Source organism: Mus caroli, chromosome X (genome assembly GCF_900094665.2).
Source record: "Mus caroli chromosome X, CAROLI_EIJ_v1.1, whole genome shotgun sequence".
Taxonomy (NCBI): domain Eukaryota; kingdom Metazoa; phylum Chordata; class Mammalia; order Rodentia; family Muridae; genus Mus; species Mus caroli.
The window spans coordinates 117,010,682-117,022,010 of record NC_034589.1 but is presented as its reverse complement, the minus strand read 5'-3'; positions in this window follow the sequence as shown (position 1 = coordinate 117,022,010).

Here is an 11,329-nt window from a genome sequence, read left to right as displayed (position 1 = left end):
TATATATATATATATATATATATATGAAGTTGTCACTCTAATCTGCGGCTCCAGTGCCAAATATGCACCATGTTCCCCACCATGATGATAATGAACTTAACGTGGAAAACTGTAAGTCGCTAACTGATTTCTTTTATAAGAGCTCATGGTGTCTTTTTTACAGCAATAAAAATGACAAAGATGTAGATGTCAAAAGACTGAAGAAATAGTTGATCAAAATTCTCCAAATTCTAGGGAAAGTTTGAGATTATAAATCGAGGTAGCTCAATAAATTTGATTCAGTATATTCTTGGAAGTGTAGATTTAGTCATGTTAACATCAACCTATCAAAAAGAAGAAGCTCTTAACAGCAATAGAATGAAAATTATTTATTTTATAGTAAAGAACTTCAAATATATTAATAACAGATTTCCTATTCGTAAGAAAATAGTTTGCTAAATGTACTTTAATATAAAGATAATGAAAAAAATTAAAATGTATGGCAAACATTACAGAGAAAACAAAATGAGAGACACACACATGCTAAACTGCATTGCCAGTACTTTTGTCAGAAAACTTAAATACTCAGAGTAAATAAATAATAAAGCATGGTTCAGCTACATACTACATTTAAGGCATATGTGTTAGCTCCTTGATACATTGAAGTTGAACACACAAAGGACAGTAAAAAACAAATGGAGGTGGAGTATCTATCTTAAAGTAAGAAGTAGACAATTCAGTTCAACATTTACATTAACAAGTTTTTCTTTTTGTTACAAATACCTGTATGAAACATATTTAATGATTATATATTTGGTTAGGCCTATAATATGAGAGGTTCCAATCAATCTATGTGTGAACGCTTCAGCTTTTGAGAGATACTGATAAGTAAAAACATAGTAAGAAAAGGTTAGGGGGAAAAGGTTATTCATGTTATGATTTCCATAAAGTAAAGAAAGAGAAAGGCAAGGAGGTCTCAGGGTATAAAACATTGTCCAGTGACAAGCCTAAAGTGACCAACTACCTATAGCCAGATCCCACTTCCTAATGACTCAATATTGTGCTTGCATCTCATTGCCAAAGAACTTCTCAAAAATGCTAATATCTAAGGTCCCAATCTTTTGAAATATGATTTGCAGAGAGATATCACATTGACAAATCACAATACTTTTTCTAATTCCAATAATACATAAACAGAGAAGAGTCTAAGAACAAAGAATTAAAGCCTTTATCAACTAAAACTAGTAAACTTCTCCAAAAACACACAATTTAGAAGAGAATCTGTTTTTTTTTTTCAAGTGAGAATGGAGGACAGAATACACTATATACTTGAGACAAAAGGAATGATCAGAGTATTTAAAGATATTTAAGTAAGACTATGAACTTAAAGTAGGAAAACAAAAAATTTAGAAATATTTAAAAATATTCTTGAGTAACTTTGCCAAAATAAAGTATGGTTCAATTATAAATTTTAAAATGGTAAGGAAATTTCTAAATATTTAATGTTAAATGAAAATGAAATCAGAGAATGCAAAAACACAGGAAACACAGAAAAAATGAAAATCAAAACTTACACATACTAAATTCATATTTAAAAGAATAATTGTAGCTATAAATAGATATTACAAAAATGAATTAAATCTCAAATCAATCATTATATACAAAATTATACTAAAAGCCACATATCTTTCTGTAAGAAAAATGGATAAAAAATTTGAAATTGTCAAAAAAAATGCAAGTTTAAAAATAATCATGCATCTATGCTATGCTTCTGTAGGCTAAACATGTCCCTATAAAATTTTATGATTTGAAGTTGTAATTTCTAATGATTTAGAATATATTATATGCAGAGATAAGTTTTCATACAATTAACTTATATAAAATAAAATCATAAGTGTATCCAACAAATTAATACAATTGATATTCTGATAAGAGAAAATTTGGGAAGACAGAACATAAAGGAAATAAAAGGCAAATACACAAGCTAATAGCTATTAACATGTCAGAGAAATATAACTCTAATTAATTACTACTTTAGCATTGCCTTATTGTTAACATTATTAATTTCATTATCATTTCTTAATTCACAGGCATGAGGATAAAATGCATTTCTGTTCTTTGCCATGTGTCTATGACATGTTCTATCAAATTCTGACAAACTACAACAAGGCTGAAATGATTATTTTTCTGTCATTAACATGTTATAGTATCACTTCTACGTACTTCATTAAACACTAATATTGATTTTATTGTGATAATATATTTAGGTTCACATTTACATAAACGGTCTGTTAGAAGAGTAGCTGTATTGGTTGATTGCAACATTTCCCTGACATCAGCAACTGATCACTAATTTGTCAAACTTCAGTGCTCAACCTAAACATATTTTTCATGAGAATGCAAGTCTAAATCCATATCTATTCATTGAGAATTATCTCCAGCCTTGGCCATCAAGCTAAAAACACTTTTCCTAGTCTGAGTGTAGAAGTCTACTCAGCTGCAGATTCCTGTCAATAGCACTTTGCAGGATGCAAGACAAATTGGAGCCAAACACAAATTCCTTCCAACAACTCCACTGAATAAGTAGTTCATCCAATAATGTCATGGAACAATAAAATGTAATAAACAGTATTATTTCATTTTTGAACACAGGAAGTGACCTAGTCCAACCAGAAAACCTTGTCTGAGTGTAAAAGTCCTTTGTTGTTAACAGAGGATTTATTCAGAATTGTAAACAAAGCACCAAAGACTATCACCTCCAAATAACAACTATAAAGGAGAGAAAACATAGTCACATCTTCTAATGAATATACATATATTCAAGAAAACTGGTTTTGAGAAATTATGTAAACATGATCTTGCTAGAAAAATAAATATGCACTAACATATTCAGAAGAAAAAGTCACTGGTAGAACTAAGAAAACATTACTGATAAATTAACAAGATTAGTATAACAATTAATTAGCACATTAAGATACATTGAGAAAAGCATAGAAAAATAAATTATAAATAAATTGTAAAACAATTAAATTACAAATCTTAATCAAAATTATCTAAAACAGATTTGGTTACACAAAGGCTATCAATACTACCTAATCAGACAAGTAAAAACAAAAAATAATGAAGTTTTCCAGAAAGTATGAAAACAACACCAGCAAATGCATCTTTTAAATTACAGAATTCAAGAAGTAATAAAAGATAAAACATAAATAGTATTTTATAAAACAATAGTGAAAAATTTCCCAAGCAGAAAAATGTGAACATCTAGTAAAAGAACTCAGAACTCTCCAATTAAATTCAAAGGAAGAGTTCACAAATAGACATTCATACACAATAACTGAACATTTAAAAATAAAGCAAAGAAAATGTTGATGGTAGAAAAAAATCAGAATCATGACAAGCATTCTCCAGTACAGGGTTTACCCCAAATGGCAGAAGAGTAGGAAAATATTCTCAGAGCTGAAAACAAAATACTTGGTACCCAAAAGCACTTTCTCTAGCAAAGCTGTTCTTCAGAAACAACCTATGACTGATACTTTTCTAAATGAGTATAATTCCATACTGCATTCTAAATATTTATCCACATATCAAGAGATAAATATAGCATTTATAATGTTCCTGTAGAGGAATATTATTTTGTTGTTGTTGCTTATTTATTCATTTTACACCCCCACATCAGCTACTCCTCTCCTCCCAGTACCCCCTCATGCAGGATCACCTCCTTTTCCTCATTCACCTTCTCTTTTAAGAAGGGGTAGCCTTCCTCTAGGTATCACCCTCCCCAACCTGGTACACAAACACACACACACACACACACACACACACACACACACACATCAGGTTGCTACAGGACTAGACGCAACCTTTCCCACTTAGGCCAGAGAAGGCAGTTCCTTTAGGGGAACAGAATCCACAGATAAGCAGGCAACAGACTCAGAGAGAGACCTGCTTCTATTGTTGAGGACCAAGCTGTTCATCTGCTACATATGTGCAGGGTGACTAGGTCCATCCAGCCCATGCTCTCCCTTTGGCTGGTGATTCAATATCTGGGAGTTCTCAAAGGTCCAGGTTAGTTGACCCTGATGATCTTCCTGTGGAGTTCCTGTCCTTTTCAGGCTCCTTAATCCTTCTTCCAACCCTTCTGTAAGATACCCTCCCCCCCCCCCCCCCCCAGAGATCCATCCAATGCTTGGTTGTGGGTATCTGGATCTTTTTCTTTTTTCTTTTTCTTTTACTTTTTTTGAAGAATCATTTTTTCAGTTTTTTTATTAGATAGTTTCTCCATTTACAATTCAAATGCTATCGCAAAAGGCCCTTTTACCCTCCCCCCACCCTGCTCTCCAGCCCACACTCTCCCACTTCCTGGCCCTGGTATTCCCCTGTACTGGAGCATATAATATTTGCAAGACCAAGGGCCTCTCTTCCTAATGATGGCCAACTAGGCCATCTTCTGTTATCTATGCAGCTAGAGACACGAGCTCAGGGGGTACTGTTTAGTTCAAATTGCTTTTCCTCCTATAGGGTTACAGACCTCTTCAGGTCCTTGGGTACTTTTCTCTAGCTCCTCCATTGGGGGCCGTGTGTTCCATGCGATAGATGACTCTGAGCATCCACTTCGGTATTTGTCAGGCACTGGCATAGCCTCACAAGAGTCAGCTATATCAGGGTCCTGTTGGCAAAATCTTGCTGGCATATGCAATTGAGTCTGCATTTGGTGGTTGATTATGGTAGGAATCCCCAGATGGGGCAGTCTCTGCATGGTTGTTCCTTCCGTCTCATCTCCAAACTTTGTCTCTGTAACTCCCTACATGGGTATTATGTCCCCCATTCTAAGGAGGGATGAAGTATCCACACGTTGTTTTTTCTTCTTCTTGAGTTTCATGTGATTTGCAAATTGTATCTTGGGTATTCTAAGTTTTTAGGCTAATATCCACTGATTAGTGAGTGTATATAATATTCTTTTGTGATTGGGTTACCTCACTCAGGATGATACCCTCCAGATCCATCCTTTGCCTAAGAATTTCATAAATTCATTGTTTTTAATAGCTGTGTAGTTCTCCATTGTGTAAATGTACCACATTTTCTGTATCCATTCCTCTGTTGAGGGACATCTGGGTTCTTTCCAGCTTCTTGCTATTATATATAAGGCTGCTATGAACATCGTGGAGCATGTGTCCTTATTACAAGTTGGAACATCTTTTGTGTATAAGCCCAGGAGAGGTATTGCTAGATCTTCCAGTAGTACTATGTCCAATTTTTTGAGGAACCGCCAGACTGATTTCCAGAGTGGTTGTACCAGCTTGCAATCCCACCAACAATGGAGGAGTGTCCCCCTTTCTCCCCATCCTCGCCAGCATCTGCTGTCACCTAAATTTCTTATCTTAGCCATTCTGACTAGTTTGAGGTGGAATCTCAGGTTTGTAAATCATATAACCCTATTTAAAAATGAAGTACAGAGGTAAACAATAAATTCTCAACTGAGGAATACCGAATGGCTGAGAAGCACCTGAAAAAATGTTCAACATCAGGGAAATGCAAATCAAAACAACTCTGGATCTTTTTCTATTGTCTGCTAAGGTGGAGCTTCTCAGAGGACAGCTAAGCTAGGTTCCAGTCTGCAAGCATAATTTTAACCCATCAACATGGAGCCATCTACTCTGACTAGAATATAGACAGACATGCCCTTAGTCGACAACATTCATCCCAAACACTGTAGGTAAGGTTAGTTAGTAGAAATAAGAACTGATACTGGAAAGTGACATCTAATTGTGGCCAAATTGAGTGAAGGGTGTTCTAGGGATTTAATTCAGTCAGTTCTAATCAGTCAATTGAGTTCAGTGCAGTGCAGTTGAGTTAGCATTGGGAGTCAGTTTGTGAACTTAGTGCAGTTAGTGAATGAATTTCAATTCATAGAATTCAGAGGCAGTTTTTTCAAGCACAGCAACAGAGTGAGAATCAGTGAAAAGGCATATTGAATCAATTATCTTGAAGAAGCGTTTGAGCTAGAATAGCTGAGTTGAACCAACCAGCAAGAATTTAGATAGAACTAGAAAGGGTTAGTTTATTCAGTAGAAAGCCTCTGTCATATAACAGTTACTTTTACAACTTTCACAGATCACTTACCAAAACCTGTAATGGTTTTCAGATGGAGATCATTTCAGAGAACTATAGTTAGTCAAAAATGAAGAAAACAATTGACCATAGGTTGCCTAATGCTTGGCTGATACATCTACAAAACTATTCATAAATCTAAAAATCAGAAAACAACACATAAGTGTTTAATATAAAGATTGTAAGAGCTAGAGGACAAGCACATCTGGTATCAAATATCTTACATGGAGTTACAGTGACACCAGTTTTGATATACCAACATACATAAGAAAAGTCTCAAAAGGTTTTGCCCCTAGAAGAAGTACAGGCAATTAATTATTGAGAGCAGGTAAGTCAATCTTCTCTACCGTTAAGCATCCTGATAGGTTATACATTCCCAAGTGGTAAAAGCTGATAATATAAATGGCATATAAACAACATTAGATGAATTAAGCAAGCCATATTTATATACTTGTGTATTTATGTATTTATATATTTATGTATTCATGTATTTATATATTTATATGTTTATATATGTATTTATATATACGTATTTATATGTATGAATATATGTAAAAATAATAATTAAAGAAGAAGAAAAAATAGCAGGTGAAGAGGCAGGAGTGGATCTAGGAAGACTTGAAGGACAATCAATGTAGGAAGAGAATAGGATCTTTATGAAGTTCTCAAACATTAAAATATTACATTAAAATGAAAAAGTATGTTTACAAGAGAGTATAAGAATACATGTTTGCCCTCCCACAGTTCCTCATCCTATTCCTCCTCCGACTAATCCCCATCTCCAAGAAGATGTTCCCACCCTGCCAGGCCTGGCCTCCCCACTCGCTGGGGCCTCAAATCTCTTGAGGATTGGGCTTATTTTCTCTCACTGAGACCAGACAAAGCAGTCCTTTGCTGTATATGTGTCAGGGGCCTTGTACCAGTTAGTGATATCTGAAAAGTTATTACCATAAGACCCAACAATTGCATTCATAATGATAGGCTATAGAGATTTAAAAACAGGTCCCCACAAATGTTTGCAGGCATTTTTTGTTCATAGTAGAAATTCTTTTGAAGTGATAAACACTTAACATGTGTGTATGTGTACATTCAGATACATAATAAAAACATGAACATGAAAAATCCATAATAAGAAATGAAGAAAAGATTTGTTTTATTACTATACAATGGACCTTGAAAATATAAATGATAGACCAAATTTTGGGGTTCAAACTTCATTTTAGAGAACCTGAGCTATGTTTGTACTCATAAACTAACAGGCTGATACCTAGGACCAGTTTACAAGTTACCTCTCAAACAAAACCGAGCCCAGCTCCATTTTCTAGGCTTACCCCAATAAGACCTGTGTCTCTAGATTATTCTCCTCCAACAAATCCAATGTTTAGCACCAGTTTCCAGGTTAACCCCCAACAAATCTACCCTCTGCCTAATCACCAATAGGAAGAAATCAAAAGTTAAGTTTATGGTTTGGCATAAACTTAATTATGTAACAGCTAATTATGCTAAAGGCCACATTAACGCACCAATTTGGTGCTTGCCAGAGTAGAAACACTCATCCCTTCATCCCTCGCTTGCTGCTTTCTATAAAACTTTGTCACAATGAATGTTCAGGCCTTTTTCTGCACTGGAACCTTCCAGTGGTTCAGTGGTGAGTTAAGCCTGAGCTAGCTCAAATAAAAACCCTGGTGTAGCTGCATAGGATCTGCTCCTGACTGGTATTTCAGGGTTCATGAACACTTATTTCCTTGGTTCATGAACTACATAACATCTAGTGGTAGAAGTCACAATTTATCTGATACAATTTGCATGAAATGTACATAATAGTACAGATATCATAAGAAAAATATGGGAGTTGTCTAGGGCCACATGAAAGAGTAGGTGTTATTGTTAATTTGCATAACGTCTCATTTTCTTCTTTGTTATGTACATGATTCTTACCAGTATCTTAATCAGTATTCTATTGCTGTAATGAGATACTGCAAGATCATGGCAATTCTTATAAGAGAAAACATTTCATTGGGGCTTGTTTACAGTTTCAGAGATTTAGACCATTTTCATTGTGTGAGGGAGCATGGGTGCAAAAATGGTGCTGAAGCTGGAGCTGAGAGAGCTACACAGAAATCCTCAGGAATCAAGAAAAGAAAGAGTTCCTAGGCTTGCCTTGGGTTCCTAGGACCTCATATACCTTCGCCAATAGCAAACTTCCTCCAAAAGGGTCATCCCTACCACAACAAGGCCACACTGCTTAATACTTCTCAAGTAAATCAAGTCCTAGATGATTAACCACTCAAATATATAAGCCTATAGAAGCCATTCTTATACAAACCACCACTAACAGAATTTAATTATATATTTATCCTAATTTGTAAGCACACATATTTAGTATTATTATCTTTGAATTGAAAATTTTCAGTGTATAAATTTTATAATGTTTGAATTATATCTCCAGAAATGTTTTACAATGAAATACTAAAATTTAAAAAAAAAACAAAACAAAACAAAAAGTAGACAGAGAAAAATGTGTGTGTACTTTTGTGCATACCTTTTTAAAATTTTGAAAATTTTGCTGTCCAGAAGTGTTACATAAGTTAACCTGGTATTACTCTGTGATCATTTTTTACTTTGTTTTTTATTAGGTATTTTCTTCATTTACATTTCCAGTGCTATCCCAAATGTCCCCCATACCTTCCCCACCCACTCCCCTAACCCCCCACCCACTTCTTGATCATGGCGTTCCCCTATACTGAGGCATATAAAGTTTCCATGACCAATGGGTCTCTCTTTCCACTGATGGCCGACTAGGCCATCTTCTGCTACATATGCAGGTAGAGACATGAGCTCCGGGGGTACTGGTTTGTTCATAATGTTGTTCCACCTATAGGGTTGCAGACCCCTTTCGTTCCTTAGGTACATTCTCTAGCTCCTCCATTGGGGGCCCTGTGATCCATCCCATAGCTGACTGTGAGCATCCACTTCTGTGTTTGCTAGGCCCCGACAGAGTCTCACAAGAGACAACTATATCAGGATCCTTTCAGCAAAATCTTGCTAGTGTATGTAATGGTGTCAGTTTTGGAGGCTGATTATGGGATGGATCCCCAGATATGGCAGTCTCTAGATGGTCCATCCTTTCATCTAAACTCCAATCTTAGTCTCTGTAACTCGTTCCATGGGTATTTTATTCCCAATTATAAGAAGGGGCAAAGTGTCTACACTTTGATCTTCGTTCTTCTGGAGTTTCATGTGTTTCACAAATGGTATCTTATATCTTCGGTATTCTAAGTTTCTGGGCTAATATCCACTTATCAGTGAGTACATATCATGTGAGTTCTTTTGTGATTGGGTTGCCTCAATCAGCATGATGCCCTCCAGGTCCATCCATTTTACTAGGAATTTCATAAATTCATTCTTTTTAATAGCTGAGTAGTACTCCATTGTGTAAATGTACCACATTTTCTGTATCCATTCCTCTATTGAGGGACATCTGGGTTCTTTCCAGCTTCTGGCTATCATAAATAAGGCTGCTATGAACATAGTAGAGCATGTGTCCTTATTATAAGTTGGAACGTCTTCTGAGTATATGCCCAGGAAAGATATTGCTGGATCTTCCNGTAGTACTATGTCCAATTTTCTGAGGAACCGCCAGACTGATTTCNANANTGGTTGTACAAGCTTGCAATCCCACCANCAATGGAGGAGTGTTCCTCTTTCTCCACATCCTCGCCAGCATCTGCTGTCACCTGAATTTTTGATCTTAGCCATTCTGACTGGTGTGAGGTGGAATCTCAAGGTTCTTTTGATTTGCATTTCCCTGATGATTAAGGATGCTGAACATTTTTTCAGGTGCTTCTCAGCCATTCAGTATTCCTCAAGAAGGAAATATACCCAAGAGGAGTAGATGGCAGGAAATAATCAAACTTAGGGACAAATTAACCAAGTGGAAACTAGAACTATTCAAAGAATCAAACAAACAAGAAGCTGGTTCTTTGAGAAACTCAACAAGATAGATAAACGCTTAGTCAGACACACTAGAGGGCACAGGGACAGCATCCTAATTAACAAAATCAGAAATGAAAAGGGAGACATATCAACAGATCCTGAAAAAATCCAAAACACCATCAGATCCTTCTAAAAGACTATACTCAACAAAACTGGAAAACCTGGATGAAATGGACACATTTCTAGACAGATACCAGGTAACAACGTTAAATCAGGATCAGGGTAATGATCTAAACAGTCCTATATCCCCTAAAGAATTAGAAGCAGTCATTAATAGTCTCCCAACCAAAAAAAGCCCAGGACCAGATGGCTTTAGTGCAGAGTTCTATCAGACCTTCAAAGAAGATCTAATTCCAGTACTTCACAAACTATTCCACAAAATAGAAGCAGAAGGTACTCTACCCAATCCATTCTATGAAGCCACAATTACTCTGATAACTAAACCACAGAAAGACCCAACAAAGGTAGACAACTTCAGACCCTTTTCCCTTATGAATATCGATGCAAAAATGCCCAATATAATTCTCGCTAACAGATTCCAAGAACACATCAAAACAATCATCCATCCTGACCAAGTAGGTTTCATTCCAGGGATGAAGGGATGGTTTAATATATGGAAATCCATCAATGTAATCCAGTATATAAACAAACTCAAAGACAAAAACAACATGATCATATTGTTTGATGTAGAGAAAGCATTTGACAAAATCCAACACCCATTCATGATAAAAGTCTTGGAAAGATCAGGATTTCAAGGCCCATACATAAACATGATAAAAGCAATCTACAGCAAACCAGTAGCCAACATCAAAGTAAATGGTGAGAAGCTGGAAGCATTCTCACTAAAATCAGGGACTAGACAAGACTGCCCACTTTCTCCCTACCTATTCAACATTGTACTTGAAGTCCTAGCCAGAGCAATTTGACAATAAAAGGAGATCAAGGGGATACAAATTGGAAAGGAAGAAATCAAAATATCACTTTTTGCAGATTATATAATACTACGTATAAATGACCCTAAAAATTCTACCAGAGAACACCTAATCCTGATAAACAGCTTCATTGAAGTAGCTGGATATAAAATTAACTAAAACAAGTCAATGACCTTTCTCTACACAAAGGATAAACAGGCTGAGAAAGGAATTAGGGAAACAACACCTTTCTCAATAGTCACAAATAATATATAATAACTTGGCGTGACTCTAAGGAAGTGAAAGATCAAGTCTCTGAAGAAAGAAATTAA